Source organism: Oxyura jamaicensis, chromosome Z, assembly GCF_011077185.1.
Source record: "Oxyura jamaicensis isolate SHBP4307 breed ruddy duck chromosome Z, BPBGC_Ojam_1.0, whole genome shotgun sequence".
Lineage (NCBI taxonomy): Eukaryota > Metazoa > Chordata > Aves > Anseriformes > Anatidae > Oxyura > Oxyura jamaicensis.
The window spans coordinates 15,209,070-15,225,181 of NC_048926.1; the positions used below are offsets into that span (position 1 = coordinate 15,209,070).

Below are 16,112 nucleotides of genomic sequence, written 5' to 3' on the forward strand. Positions count from 1 at the left end.
TGTTTGTTTGTTTCATTAAAGAAGCAATGCAGATTTTGGTGGGGAGGAGAGGTGGTCAAAGCCACAGAAGATTAATATTATATTATACATTTTCCAGCTGTAATTCAGAACATCCTAGTTCACCAAGATGGAGGAATTGGTAATTACCAGCTTTTATAGCCAATTGAGTTTGAGGAGAGAACACTGGATGTATTCTTACGCTGGAGTTCCCTCTGCTAAAATCTAATTTCATTGTACAAATTCTGATTTCTGACTAATCATTAATTGGACACATAGCCAGTGCTGTAACTACTATAGAAACCTTGCCCTTAGGCCAAACAGAAGCAAGATCCAAGTATTACAGAATCACAGAATTGTAGGGGTCAGAAGGGACCTAAAGAGATCATCAGGTCCAACCCCCCTGCCAAAGCGGATTCCCCTGAGCAAGTTGCCCAGGTAGGCATCCAGATGGGCCTTGAATGTCTCCAGATAAGGAGACTCAACAACCTCCATGGGCAGCCTGTTCCAGAGCTCTGTTATCTGCGCTGTGAAGTTATTTCTCATATTGGTGACAAACTTCCTGTGATCCTTAAAACTGCACAGAGCCTCTTTAGCCTCAGCCATAGTCAGCAGGATTTGAACCTGCGTGGGGAAACCCCAATGGATTTCTAGTCCATCGCCTTAACCACTCAGCCACGACTACACATGATTTACTCCTTAGTGTCAACTACTCAAGGCTCATCTTACCTGTTTTGTCCCACCTACACTGGGAATTTTACCATCCTTGTTCCTAGGTGCTTATTCTTATACTAGACGCCTCACCTAATTTGTTTCCTCCTCACCTCATGATCTCATCCCACACCCCTCTGGACTCAGATCTAAGCTCTGAGTGTTTCCTCCACCAACAGGCTCCCGGTCATGCTTTCTGATGTACCTAAGTTCTGTAGTTCTGCCTGCTGAACTCTGGTCTTACTCTGCCACTCACCTCTGTTCATTCCAAGTTCCTTGTGCTCAACATTCAGCTCCCACCCCAAAAGTAGCCCAAATCCATTTCCATGATTTGTAAAAGAATTCTGGCATAACTGTATTGAGTAAACATTTCCTCACCTTCTCTAATCAGGGCTGCTAGAAAAGGTACTAGAGAAAGTTCAGAAACAGATGGAAGGGAAGAAACACAATAACAGTGGTGCTTAAGAATCACGTCCAACAGAGAAGCAGCCAAAAGGGTCAGCAACGCACAGGGTAATTAGTTATAGGTGGAGCTGTAGGAGTGGTGTGGATGACAACTATAGTCTGTAGTTGAAATGAAAAGCAGATGCAACTATAAAAATCAATGCATCTGGTAAACTGACACATTTTTTTACTTTTTTTTTTTTTCCTACAGGCTTCAGTATTTCTTTTTCATAATATGTGTTTCTTTACCCTAATACATGAAATTTAGCAGATTAATTGTATACCAGCTTCCTGAAATAGAGAATCCAGAGAATCCTTCCACAGCATGTTTCAAATTGTGAGAGAACACAGATGAACTCCCCTCCTCCCGACTGGAAGGAAAGAAGTCTGCAGAAGCTTATCCTTAGGGAGTGGGAGTAAAAGTGAAGTTGAAGAGCTGACAACTTTCTTTAGCCTCCAGTCACAGATGCTATAAATGACGGTTCCACTACCATCTTTGTTCTGCTTCTGAGCTCAAGAAAATAAAATCTGTTCACTAAGAGACACCTGAGGCCTATGCATGCCAGGTAACTGATTCCTCACACTTTTTTTTTCAGTAGTAAAATTAACAGAGCATATATTTTGCATATTCTTTCACTTGTATTGCATATGAAGCCTTATGGTATTATACCAGAAAGGTATTAAGTACAGAATCATACAGTGTTGGGTCACTTTCCCATACTAAGAAAGAAATTAAATTTCCTGATCTATTTCACAGCAGCTATCCCTGTAGCACATACAGTGCTACAATCTTGAATTACAAACAAAGGAAATAGCAGCCTTGCCCTTCTGAATGGAAAACTTCTTCAGGAACTAATTCTGTGAGCCAGCTAAATGTACTTTCCTTGGAAGAGTGAGGCACAAGCCTGGAAAGTTACCAACATGATTCCTAGCAAAACTGTGCTACTAAATAAGTGGGTCCAACCCAACAACAAACCACAGGTTTGTTACCCAGAGTTAAGATCATTGTCAGCACTCTGCCCTCTCTCTGTAGCCTAGCAGTGTGGAATCCTTAAGTTAAGATTTTGCCTATGTGTTTGAATTCTTTCATGGCTCCTCCCACCTTTTTTTTTTTCTTTTATTTATTTATTTATTTATTTATTTATTTATTTATTTATTTCAGAAAGATTTGCTAGTGCCTTGAAAATGCCATGAAAACTTCCAAGTGAAATTTCCTGAGCCATAGACAAGGGATTTTAATGGAAGAATGTCCAACTCTGGAGAAGCATCTGTGTGAACTGCAATTAGATTTGTAAACACAGAGAATTTAAAAATGCAAAATTTTGCTTAAGTGTAGTTCATACAATTTGTCGTAGTAGTTAGATTCCAACATCAGGCCAGCCAAAGAGTGATGTATTTTATGAAAAGCTCTAGGGATACAAAGTCTGTTGCTTCTATAGTGTAAATAACTTTGCAATTTCTTTCTGGAGTATGATTGCTATTAATTAGTTGATCTCCACCAATCAATCAATTACAACAATGTTCTTAATTTATTTCAGTGAGTATTAAATGACTGTTCAGATGCACAATGAATGCTTTTAGCCTGGTATTGATAGTCGAGCACTGTCACAAACACAAATACAACAAAACAGATGCATAGGTGTCAATACATGTTGTCTTCCTACTTCCACCGTGTAGTAAATGATGCTTCAAACACAAGCAATCTTTTTTCACAAGACTTCCTCCACTGTTTAATTTCAACAGAAGAAAGGCTAATAGTTGGGGGAGGCGAGGAGGGGTGGGAAGGTGTTGGGGGGAAACAAAACAAGCTAGAACAAGAAAAACACTCTCTAATTGGACTCATTTGGATAGGATCAATTAGACCAGATTTAATCATCTTGGAAAATGGTGTTTTAGATGTATTTAGGAAACTATTCTCCTTGCCAATCTGACCTATACAAACACATCCAGGTGGTTCAAACACTCACTACTACCCTGATTTTTTTAAGAGTAAAAGAAAATTAGGTCAGGAGAAGTTCAGTGTTACTTTTTTAGAGACCTAGAATCACAAATAAATTATAAAATAATATAATTTCTATGAATGTGCTTAAAATTATAACAGTTTGACCCATAGGTATGTCAACAGAAAGATCAATCTTGCAGACTAGGTTAGGATTTCAGTGGAAAAAAATACAATTATTTTTCTTGAATTCGTCCTTCTTTCTCTCTTGCTGTTCTCTGTTGCTGTTCAACCCTAACGTTCATCAGTCTTCTTTGTCATATCCTATTCAAACTGGATGGAATATCTATCTGTTAAATGCTTCCAAGCAAAGACTGTCTTTTTCTAAGCTTGCACAGCAGCTTGCAGGAGAGAGCTTTGGCATTTTGGCACGGTTGGAATGCTGACATGGCTGCAGTATAAAAAATAAACAGTAATACATAAAGTGAAGATCTTTGGAGAAAAAAAAAAAAAAAAAAAAATAAGCAATTTTTAGTGACTTCAAGTTATATAAAAAAATATTCATTAAAAAATGTGTTTCTGCTGATTATGTTCTATCAGAAACTGGCTCAAAGCTGATGATATTGACGCACTAATGAAGAACATTTGATTACTGAAGAACAACATTTAAGCTACACTCAGGTCAAAAGAATTTGAACCTCTGTACAGATAGACATTTTCTTCCCTGTAGCAGCAATTAAAATTTTGTATTAATATAATTAAGTTACTTAGTCTTGGTATGTCCTTTGTCTTTGGGTTTTGTTATGTAGTTATGTATTTGAGGGAATTTAAACAGAATCAGCATAAATGAGCATCTGTGTCAGACAAAGAACAAGTAAGCTGTGCTACAAATTAATGTTTTCAGTCCTACTTGGGTGATGGTTGAGACTTTTAAAACAAAAATATTGTTCTGACAAGCTAAATGGCTGTAAAAGTCTCTTAGGCTCTAATGACATGTGAGGGGCTTTTTTCCCCTTGGAAACAGCACGTACCAGTCTGTCTATGCAGCAAAGTGCTGGAACATGTTGTCTATCTTCAATACCATATGGCTAAATATTTTATTAAAAGTTATGCTGCAGACAAACACAGGCTATTCCAGACTAAGATTTGCAGACAGCATGATACAGTGAGCTGGATTTCCATCCACGGTCACAATCACTTAAAAGTTATTACAGAAGGCAGACTAAAGCCATTTAAAGTCAGGCATGCGGTACCACTAATAAAAAAGATTGCGTGATTTTATATCTGATCCTAATGACTCCTTCTGGAGGCTACAAAAACACGGGTTTTTATAGAGGCACAGAATGACATACATCTTAGGAGATTTCATTTCCAGTTCACCTAGTGTTTACCTTCCTTTTTTTTTTTTATTATTTCATGCATTACCATTATTTTTAAATGAAGTTATAAAGGAAGGATTAGGCCATCTGTTGCCAAATGAAAAGACACAAGTACAGAGAAAAAAATACTTTGTGGAAGAACATAGTACCTTATTTTATCTGCTTCTGAACAAAATAATAGCACCAAAACACACTGAAACTAAGTGGCCTTTTATGTTATTTGATGTCTCCAATTATGAGGAAAGATAAGGTCGCATACATAATCTTTTTTTCTTTCCTAATAAGTCCCATCCCAGGACTTAGGTAGCAAATATGCATGACTGATGGTAACATAGAATCATAGAAACAGAGAATCATTTAGGTTGGAAACGACCTTCAAGATCATCTAGTCCAGCTATCAATCTGACCTACCAAGTTCTAACCTTGTCCCGTAGTGCCACATCCACACATCTCCGAAATATCTCCAGGGATGATGACTCAACCACCCCCTTGGGCAGTGTATTCCAATGCCTAACCACCCTTACCATGAAGAAATCCTTACTGACATCTAAGCCTGACACAACTTGAGATTGTTTCTTCACACCCTATAACTTGTCATCTGAGGAAAAGGACTGACACCCACCTTGCTATAGCCTCCTTTAAGGTAGCTGTAGAGAGCCATGAGGTCTCTCCTCAGCATCCTTTTCTCCAGACTAAATAGCCTCAGTTCCCCCAGCCACTCCAATTGTCTTGTTTTCTACATCCCTTCACCAGCTTCATTGCTCTTCTCAGAATGCATTCCAGCAATTCAGTGTCCTTCCTGTGGTTAGAGGCTCAAAACTGGAGATGTGGTCTCACCAGTGTCGCATACAGGGGGACAATGACTTCCCTAGTCTTGCTGGCCACACTATTTCCGATGCAGGACAGGATGCCTTTTGCTTTCTTGGCCACCTGAGCACACTGCTGGCTCATGTTCAGCTGGATATCGACCAACACCCCCGGATCCTTTTCTGCTGGGCAGCTTTCCAGCCACTCTTCCCCCAAGCCTATACTGCTGCATGGGGTTGTTGTACCCCAAGTGCAGCACTGGGCATTTAGCCTTGTTGAATGTCATGCAATTGGATATGGCTCATAAATCCAGCCCATACAGGTCCCTTTGCAGGGCCTTCCTACCTTCAAGCAAGTCAGCACTCCTGCCTAACTTGGTGTTGTCTATAAAATTACCAAGAATGCACTTGATCACCTCATCAAGATCACTGATAAAAATACTTAACAAAACTGGCCCCCACACTGAGCCCTCAATGAACACTGGCTGTGCTGTCAAACAGATTTATCCATTCACTACAATCCTTTTGGCCCACCACCCAGCCAGATTTTTACCCAGCAAACAGTACATCCATCCAAGCCACGAGCAGTCAATTTCTCCAGGAGAGTGCTGTGAGAAACACCATGAAATACCTTGCTAAAGGCCAAGTAAACAACAGCCACAGACTTTCCATCATCCACTAAGTATGTTCTCTTACCATAGAAGGGGATCAGGTCAGCAAAGCAGGACTTGCCTTTCATAAACCCACACTGACTGGGCCTCACCACCTGGTTGTCCTGTTCGTGCTGTGTGATTGCACCCAGGACAATCTGCTCCATAACCTTACCAAGCACTAAAGTCAGACTGACAGGTCTGTAATTCTCCAGCTCCTCCTTCCTGCTCTTCTTTGTAGAAGGGCATCTCATTCACCGACCTTTAGTCAACTGGGACCTCCCTGGTTAGCAAGGACCGCCGGTAAATTATTGAAAATGGCATAGTGAGCACTTACGGCAGCTTCCTCAGTACCCCTGGGTTGATCCCATCTGGTCCCATAGATTGTCCAAGGTGACCAAGCAGTGTAGTAGGTTGCTAACCATTTCCACTTGAATCATGAGGTCTTCATTCTGTTCCCTGCCTCTGGCTTCCAGCTCAGTGTGTTGGGAACCCTAAGAACAATTAGTCTTAATAATAAAGACTGAGGCAAAGAAGGGATTAAGTACCTCAGCCTTTTCCTCATCTCTAATCACTAAGTTTCTCCCCTATCCAATAAAGAGTGGAGATTCATCTTAGTCATCCTTTTGTTGTTGATATATTTATAAAAACTTTTTCTGCAGTAGCCAAACTAAAATCTAGCTGGGCTTTGGCCCTTCTAATTTTCTCCCTGCATAACTTCACATCATCTCTGCAGTCATCCTGAGTTGCCTGCCCCTTCTTCCAAAGGTCTTAAACTCTTCTTTTCTTCCTGAGTTTCAGAAGAAGCTCTCTGTTCAGCCAGGCTGATCTTCTTCCCCACTGGCATGTCTTTTGGCACATAGGGATGGCCTGTTCCTGCGCCTTCAAGATTTCATTATTGAAGAACATTCAGCTTTCCTGGACTCTTCTGCTCTTTAGAACTGCCTCCCAAAGGACTTTGTAAACCAGGTCCTGAAATGGACAGAATCTGTCCTCCAAAAATCCAAAGTAGCAGTTCTGCTGACTGCCTTCATTGCTTCTCCAAGGACAGAGAACTCTATCATCTTGTGACCGCTGTGCCCAGAACAGTTTCCAACCATCACACCACCCACAAGACCTTCCCTGTTAACAAAATACAGCTCAAGTGGGATACCTTGCCTAGTCGTTTCCCTCACTACCTGCGCCAGGAAGTTATCATCCACACATTCCAGAAATCTCCTAGTCTGCTTCTTCTCCATTGTATTGTATTTCCAGCAGATGTCTAGGAAGTTGAAGTCTCTGATGACAAGAAGGGCTAGGGATCATGACACTTCTCCTGGCTGCTTACAAAATATTTCATCTGCTTCTTCATCATGATTGGGTGGTCTACAGCATAATCTTACAACTATATCTCCTTTGTTGACCTTTCCCCTGAGCCTTACCCAGGGACACTCAACCTTTTCATCACCATAACTAAGTTCCAAGCAATCAAGACCTTTTCTAAGGTAGAAGGCTACCCCACCTCCTCTCCTTCCCTGCCTATCTCTTCTGATGAGCCCGTAGCCATCCATTTCAGCCCTCTAATCATGACAGCCAACCTACCAAATCTCACTGAGGCTTATGATACAGTAGCCCTGAGACTGGGCTAAAGATTCCTGTTCCTCATGATTATTTCCCATGGTAGGTGCATTTGTGTAGTGGCTTTTCATTTGTGCCCCTACTGAAATGGACTTACTCATTGGCATTCTTGTACATTGAGTTATCCATATTTAAATCACTTCTAGTACCTTAATGCACGAAATGAATATGCATTTACATATATTTGCATGTTTTCATCCTTTGGACAAACAGATTATTTTGGAGGACAAAACAGAATTGGGTGCTTCTCTACCAAAAATGAAGCTTGACAGACAGCTTTCACCTAAACTAGAAAAATAAGTACTTATTCCAAGAGTAAAACCACATAGTAAATGGTATTCTGCTGGCCAAGATACATGATAGTAAAAATTATTCTTCTGTCTTATTAAGCTACTCTGCAGCTTGAAGTTATAGTGTGCTAGATACTGTAATGTGTACTAGATACTGTAATGTGTGTAACAGTAGTGCTATAAGGCAGGTTAAAACCTGCTCTTCCATGTGCTCTTTCTTCAGCATAAGGGGAATCTTGCAAAGCTTAATTCTGATAAGTGCTGTCACTGTTGCTATTTTAACTGCAGGTGGCACATTCCTTTGGTATGGCTGAGGTAATAGGGATGGGTATTAACGAGCATAATAATAGCATAAAGAACAGTAAAAAATCATGCAGGCCTGAACCTACTAATGGCATTTTAAAGGAATACAGATGCTGTTGTTGCTGAGAAACTGAACAGGAAACATGGATGGAACTGTCACGTCTTAGGTTTTTGACACAGAAAAGTTTATCCTATGGGGATGCTCATGATTGCAGTAAAATGCAATTGTGTTTACCACTATTAGAAATTCTCTGTAGGATGCACTGTATTAATATAGCATCACCCAGCTACCTGATAATTTCTGTCACAAAAAAAAAAAAAAAAAAAAAAAAAAAAGCTCCCTACCTACCTAATAGACAGTAGATGTTACACATTTTTCAGTGACCACCAGACTCTTGAACTGCCTTGCTAGAAAAGTTACTACCCTATTAAAAAACAAAAAAAAAAAAAAAAAAAAAAAAAAAATGAATGAGCTCTAGATGAATTATAGACAAACTCTCATATTTTGGAAGTTTGCAATATTAAAATGCTTACTAGTTTAGCAACACTATTTTAAAAGCTAAAACAAAAGAATATTTGCTGTCTTCTAAACTTATTATAAGGTAAATGTTCCCCCTCCAACTTATTTTTTTATTTTGTTTTGTATATTTCTGTGTCAGAGTCTGTCATCTTTTTCCTTCAGCCTGTTTTCTTCTTTTCTACCCAGTAATCATCTTCCCAGGGATTCTGTTTAATGGCAAGTTAAATATGATGCAACAGGATGCCCTGGCAGACAAAAGGGCCAGCTGTACCGTGAGATGCATTAAACACAGCACTGCTAGTCAGTCGAGGGAAGGGATTGTCCTGCTCTGCTCTGTGTTGCTGCAGCCTCACCTCCAGTAATGAGTTTTGGGTGCCACAATATAAGGGCATAAAACTGTTAGAAGGTGTCCAAAGGAGGGCTATGGAGAAGGTGAAGGGTCTGGAGGGGAAGATGTATGAGGAGCAGCTGAGGTCCCTTGGTTTGTTCAGCGCAGAGCAGAGCAGGCTGAGGGGAGGCCTCATGGCGGCCTGCAGCTCCCTCACGAGGGGAGCGGAGGGGCAGGCGCTGAGCTCTGCTCTCTGGGGACAGCGACAGGACCCGAGGGAACGGCACGGAGCTGGGACAGGAGAGGGTCAGGCTGGGGGTTAGGGAGAGGTTCTGCACCCAGAGGGTGGTCGGGCCCTGGGACAGGTTCCCCAGGGCAGTGGTCACAGCACCGAGATGCTGGAGTTCAGGAGTGTTTGGACAAGGCTCTCAGACACATGGTCTGATTTCTGGTTTGTGCTGTGTGGAGCCAGGAATGGGACTCAGTGATGCTAGTGGGTCTCTTCGAACTTGGGATGTCCTAATCGGTGATTCTATGATGTTTTTATGTAAGGACATATAGAGTCACGTTATTGGAAATATAAGAGATGGCAAGAGGGTAACATTTTTGCCTACTAATGAGAGTTGGATTTCAGTCTTCATTCCTCGTCTTCCTGCAAATGTAATCAATAAAATAAAACCACCACTAAATAATTAACTCTAAAAAGAGACTGTCCAGTACTTTGTGGTTTACTGTGTTTTAAAATCCTCAACACTTAGGACTGTGGGTTTTTTTAAAACAAATCTTTAGAGCAATCAACAGTGATTTTGCACCTTTTAGCAGGTCTGAGAAGAGCACTTATGGCTTGTGACATTTCACTTTGATTAAAGCATTGATCTAGTCTTCACAAACATATAACTTTATTAAACTTGGATTTTTTTCTTTAAGTGCCTAGACTTAAGAACAGGCTTTTGAGGGTGCTGCAGTTTTCAAGTACAATGGGAAGTGTATAACAGATTTTGTGAAAAGTGGTCAGTGAAGCAGTGCAGGTGAGCTAGAAAGCACAAGCATCACAGAAATTCACTGGGAAATGACAGGAGTTCCCCTTTCCATATCAATACTTGTCATCATGACACACCTAGAGTTCCAAGTCTAGACTACGACTATGAGGGCACAGCCCTTTACCCTCTTGTATCTATCTCAGCCACAGATCTTCTATGCACAAAAATGATTTTCATCATTTTGGCCATGTCTATATCCCAGTGGACAGCAACCCTCAGACACCCTGATCATGTTGTTGCCTACAAATAGTACTGTTAGGTTGTTATCTCTCTGGACATCCTCAGACATAAAGGATCCTGCATGCTCCCAGAGCTTCTGATCTACACAGATGGGCAGTTCTGGTCTTGAGGACAGCATCAACAGGCACTGAAGTTGTAATGTCTTTCCTCTCTGATACAAATAAAACCATGCCACCTGAGAATTATTTAGCATTTCTCAGAGCAAGTCCACTTATTCTGGCATGCAAATGTATATAGGTATTTAATTTTACAGTGTGATGCAAAAAAAAATCTAAGTCAATTAAGTAAATTAACAGTTACTTCTGTCTAAGTCCAAGCTTATAAAACAATTCATCTTCAAGAAGCTTAAATCATAAAATAATCTTCTCCTTGAGAATATTCCAAACTGAACTTGGCAAGTCATAAGCAACTCAGTCTGGCTTTGAAGCTGGCCCTGCTCAGAGAAGGGGTTCGAACCAGGCAAGATCTAGAAGTCCCTTCCAAATTAAATTATTCTTTGAAGGCAAATAGTCACCCAGCACTACTAACCCTGAAACCTAGTTGTGATCATTTTAATGACAAGATAGTTAATCTTTTCCTGTGATGGTATCAGGAAAGGTCTCTAGCTAATGAGCCTGTTCTACAGTTACAAGGTTTACTGATATGAGCCCTCCTGCCGAAGAGTCCCCACTGCCTCAGCAGAGTTTGTTTCCATGGTAAGGCAGGATACAGAGCAGACTATACAGATGCTCCTAGAGGAATTATAGAGATGTTGGTATGTCTCAGTCATCAACTGAACATTAGCCTGGAAAATAAGCATTTTATACCTAATAAGGTGAGAAGAAGCTGGAGTGGGAGTTGTTTAGTTTTCCTGTGTAACTACAGGGCTTGGTTGCCTCTCGATTTCACAGGGGTGGTCTTCAGTAACCCGGTGGGTCTCTTCCATTCCTATGTGTCTACTTTCAAACAAACAAACAAACAAAAAACACTTGTCAGAATACAAAACATGCTAGGACAGGGTAATCCGAACTGGATTTGTTACCAATTTCCGTCAGAGAAACAAACAAACAAATAAATAAATAAAAGAGTAACTCTCATTTGTAAGCAGATTCTTCAGTTTCCCAGCCTACCCAAAGCAGCAGCACAACCTTCCATCACTGCAAGCATTGCAGCAGCACCTACACACCATGTCCCCAAACAGCAGCCTTCCTACAGAGCAGATAATGTCCTGACTGCTGTAGTGAGCTCCAGCTTGGCCTCCACAGGCCCTGTGGCATGGTTCTCCACTAACATGGCTATCATGGAAACTTTATTCAGAAGCCCTTTGTGGTCATTTACCTCAGCAAAAGGAGTGATCCACACGGAGAGTATCACTGCTTGGTAACCATAGCTACGGGCACAGTATAAATACTCAGAAATTGGAGATAATGGGAATCAATCGATCTCTCTGTCACTCACAGATCTGCTCCCATCCGGTCTATTCACCTCTGTTCAAAGGAATATTCAGACATGAATTCCCCCCTCACCTAATGTTAGTGTTGATTTCAGGAGCCATTTGATGAGATAACTTATGCACTGCACAGGCAGTGAAATCAGGGCCTTGACAGGTGCTCTGCTGAGGTGTTTGGGTTGTTTATTTTATGGGAGAAGCAGAAGGGCAGAGTCACTGCCCTTACGATGCTGTCATGACAAAGACACCCCGTTGCCCCGCTCCCCCGGGCACCTCACGGCCAAGGCAGGTGGAAGCAGCCCTGCTCCCAGAGCCAGCCTCCCGCACCAGGGCTGCAGGCCGCCATGCTCCTCACCTCAGCCCGCTGAGGGAAAGCTACAGGCAGCTGTGAGGGGACGTGGGGCAAGGTAAGGCGGCAGGGCCTGGGGGAAGAAGCTACTGGTGTCCTCTCCTGGTTATGACCTGAGCGCCCCCCAGAAGACCTCACTCAGACCCAGGGTACAAGCTGGCAAAAAGCTCTGGGGTTTTGGAGGGGACAGGTAGGGCCAGTGGGGCGCAGGGGCCCTTACCTCCACCTCTGTGAAATCATTTGGAGCAGTGGGGTTTGCCCTGCTTCTGGGGGCTACCTGGGTGCCAGTCACTTTGGTCTGCCTATGGTGTTGTAAATGCCCAGAGGGTCCCCAAAGAGTGAGTAATAAAGCAAGGGAATGTCGGGTGTCTTCCCTAAAGAAGGGTGGGTGGAAGTCAGGAAAACAGTGAGGCAATCTGCTGGGTAACAATCACATTCAGCTGAGGTGTGCTGTGAAAAAATCAGAGTTTCTTGGGGTTTTTCAGTTATAAATACAGGTTTCACTGTTACACAAAACAAAAATGAAAGCTCTGAAACCATCAGAAGCAATACTTTAAAAATGACGGTGAGAGATGAGGGGGTGGAGATTAAATATAGGCATCGGTTTTATGACAGCTGAGAATACATGTTAATACTTTAGTTCTCCACCTAGTAAAATAAAAATGGGGAATTCTCAAAAGTGTCTTTGGAGAACCTTACATATGTAACAATAATTACACAAAACGTGATGAATTTTCCTACTGGAAAAATAAAACATTAATAATACAGCTTATTATTTTTAATTTATTGTTTTTGTTCAGCAGGAGTTGTATTCCCAGTGGCACTGTTGCCTAACATTGCTGAGTGCTGAGCACATCCTGCCTTCTACATAAACAAGTGATGCCATGGAATAGGAAAACACACAAACAAAACAGCATACAATGTGGCAGGTCCCTGAGCTTCCATCCTCAGTCAAAATTTAGAGGGCGAAATAGAGCTTTAAGAGCAGGATGAGATGGGACAGTGAAAAAAAGAAAATCATTTAAGATATTGCCCATGATAAGGACTAGAAAGATCAGGGTTTTCATAGTTGACATCTAGATTATCAACTAATAAATTATTAACATACTTAATTGCTTTACAAAATTGAATGTGCTAAATAAATATTTCAAGCTCCATTTTAACAATTCATTGCATTATAATAACGGCTACAGGTCATTAAGATTGCTAACTTTGAAGAAAATTACTAATTTAACTTAGTTCTTTAATATTAGGCATATTCTTATAAAACACTGATTTTTTTAAAAAGCTCATTATCTTCACCTGACGAATTAGCATTGGTCCTTCTAATGCTAAGAAAAGGAAACAGTGGATACAAGACAAAATTATTAAACACACAAAACTCATGTCTTTATTGTACTTTTTGCTAAAGAAGCTGCATTTACATAAAGAGCTGTAAATATTGAATGAATGAGAAAATTCTATTTGGTTCTTGGTCAGCACTTGTTCATTTACATTTATATTTCAACATAAATTCATTTTAAGTACATCTGTCTGTAAATCTCTTCAGTTTCTGGGAAGTGCACACATTCTAGTCTTCTGGTTCAGCTCCCTCATTTAATATTTTTGCTATTTGTAAAAAGACAATTTTACACTTCCACACAGAACTGATGATTTTGTCCAGAATATATGTTGTATCTGGTATTGGAATCATTATTTGATGAAGCCTGATGTTCAAAGATATTTTAAATATTTTTGAAATGCTCATATTGTTTCTTTCAGATTCATCTTGCAAATGCATGTTGAAGATTCTGTAAGTAGAGTCTAGTAAGACTAGGAATTGTGTTAGTAATCTGGAATTATGTGGATATGCCTCAAAAGACTGTATTTTTATACATACAGTAAGGTATATATGCAGCAGTGTCTCATCACTGATATTAAAGCAAATTTTTTATAAGAAAAGATGTATTTAACTTGAAGCAATAGTTAGAGCATGTACACAGTTAAAAGGTCTGTGTCTTGCGTTAATGTGTGCCTCATAAAAGCTCATTTACTTAAGAAACATTTTTTAAGTTGATCAAAATTAACAGAAATTCATCTGTTGCCTCTAAATGACGCAGAGTGGAGAATGAGTAATTGTTTCAATTGATTCAGTTTCCTACTCTTTAAAATGAGAATAGGAAAACCAATCTGTTTTAGCAGTATATGTAAAAAGAAGTAGGTCATATGTTTTAAAAGCAGATTGCTGATATTTTTAGGTAAAATAGTGTCACTGTGTCTCTGGAGCTGATTCAGGTTTATTTCTGAATCACAACAACAACAGAAAAAATCCAAACTCTATGATGTCATCTAATGGTTTGATAGGTTTGCCTTGGGTTTTCTGATATTCATCTAATTTCTTAGAAATGCCTGAGCTCAGGTTGGTTGAAGTTTTGATTAATATGCAAAAAATGTCTTAATTTAAAAATGGAATTCTCTGTTCTCCTTACCTTTGTGCACATGAAATCATTTGATATAGTGTAAATGGGAAATATATACATTCATAGATCTATTTTTTATATAGACATTGATCACTGGATGAAATCTTCCAGATATAAATGAATCACAGCCATGAAGAAAATTAGTGTGGTGAATCTTGATAAACTTTTAGACAACTTCTCAGAGATAGAAAAGGTAAGTGAGGAAATTAAAAAATCTTTTTTTAAAAAAATGAAATCCCTATTTACAAATATTTTGTGATGTGTTAATAAGCTTATCATTTGAAAGTTTCCTCAAAGTGGTTTCAGCTTACTAATATGCCTTGTAATACCAATACTTTTGTTTGGAAGGTGTTTGTTTTGGCAGTATCTCAGAGTGATGCGAGTGATGTAATAGAATCATAGAATCACAGAATATCCCAAGTTGGAAGGGACCCACAAGGATCATTGAGTCTACACAGGACCACCCAAAAATAAAACCCTATGTCTGTGAGCAGTGTCCAAATGCTTCCTGAACTCCAGCAGCTCAGTGCTGTGACCACTGCCCTGGGGAACCTGTCCCAGGACCCGACCACCCTCTGGGTGCAGAACCTTTCCCTAACCCCCAGCCTGACCCTCCCCTGTCCCAGCTCCATGCCGTTCCCTTGGGTCCTGTCGCTGTCCCCATGGAGCAGAGTTCAGCACCTGCCCCTCCGTTCCCCTCGTGAGGGAGCTGCAGGCCGCCATGAGGCCTCCCCTCAGCCTGCTCTTCTCTAGGAGGAAAAAACCATGTGTTCATATTCAACTCATCTTCAACCAGAATCCCCAGATCTGTGTCAATGGGGCTGCTCTCCAACTCCTTGTCCCCAAGCCTGTACATACAGCCAGGGTTGCCCCATCCTAGGTACAAAATCCAGCACTTGCTCATGTTGAACTTCATGCAGCTGGTCATTGCTCAGCTTTTTAATTTGTGAGATCTCTCTGCAAAGCCTGTGGAATCTGAGAAGTCTCCATTTCTGTGCTAGAATTTTAATGGTGCTGAGGCCAATTTTGGCTTCTCAGAAGTGCAGAAGACCTTTTTGTAACAAAAACTTCTATTGGTGATATCAGTATTACAGAGCTTTGCTGGACTTTCCTTTCAGAAATTTGTTCTTTTTTCTAGAAAAATATCATTACTAGAGCAGGAACCTCTGTTCTGGTATTCCATACGCATTGAACTCTCTATTTGTCTGTTCTTAAAAGACTGCTCCGCTAAGGAAAATTGACACTGTATTTTTTGTTAGACTCACATTGACCAGCTCTCTGATAATTGATCCTGTTCAGTAAGTCCATACTAGAGATAACATAGACTGGACACCTGAAAGAAATGTTTTTCTCATAGAAAAACATATATTATACCAATTCCTATTCACACATATTACTCACCTTGGTGCTCAGTGAGGGCATCAACAGCCTCTTACACAAAGCAGTAGACAGAAACTTTCTGAGGATTGATGTGGAATATAGACTACAGAATTCAGAAGAAAGAACTATTTTGTAAGCAGTGATGTAAGTAGTATTCTTAGTTCTGCAGAGTAAACTCCATGGTCTTTGAAGTCTAAAATGTCATATGAATGTCATGAAGTTCAAGAATTC

The 16,112-nt window shown here is 40.4% G+C and overlaps 1 non-coding gene across 1 annotated transcript; it reads right to left on the reverse strand.

Moving 5' to 3' along the window:
• Nucleotides 1-600: 600 nt before the first annotated feature.
• On the reverse strand, nt 601-682 carry TRNAS-AGA. Its single transcript has one exon. It is a non-coding gene; the product is annotated as a tRNA-Ser (tRNA).
• Nucleotides 683-16,112: the final 15,430 nt, after the last annotated feature.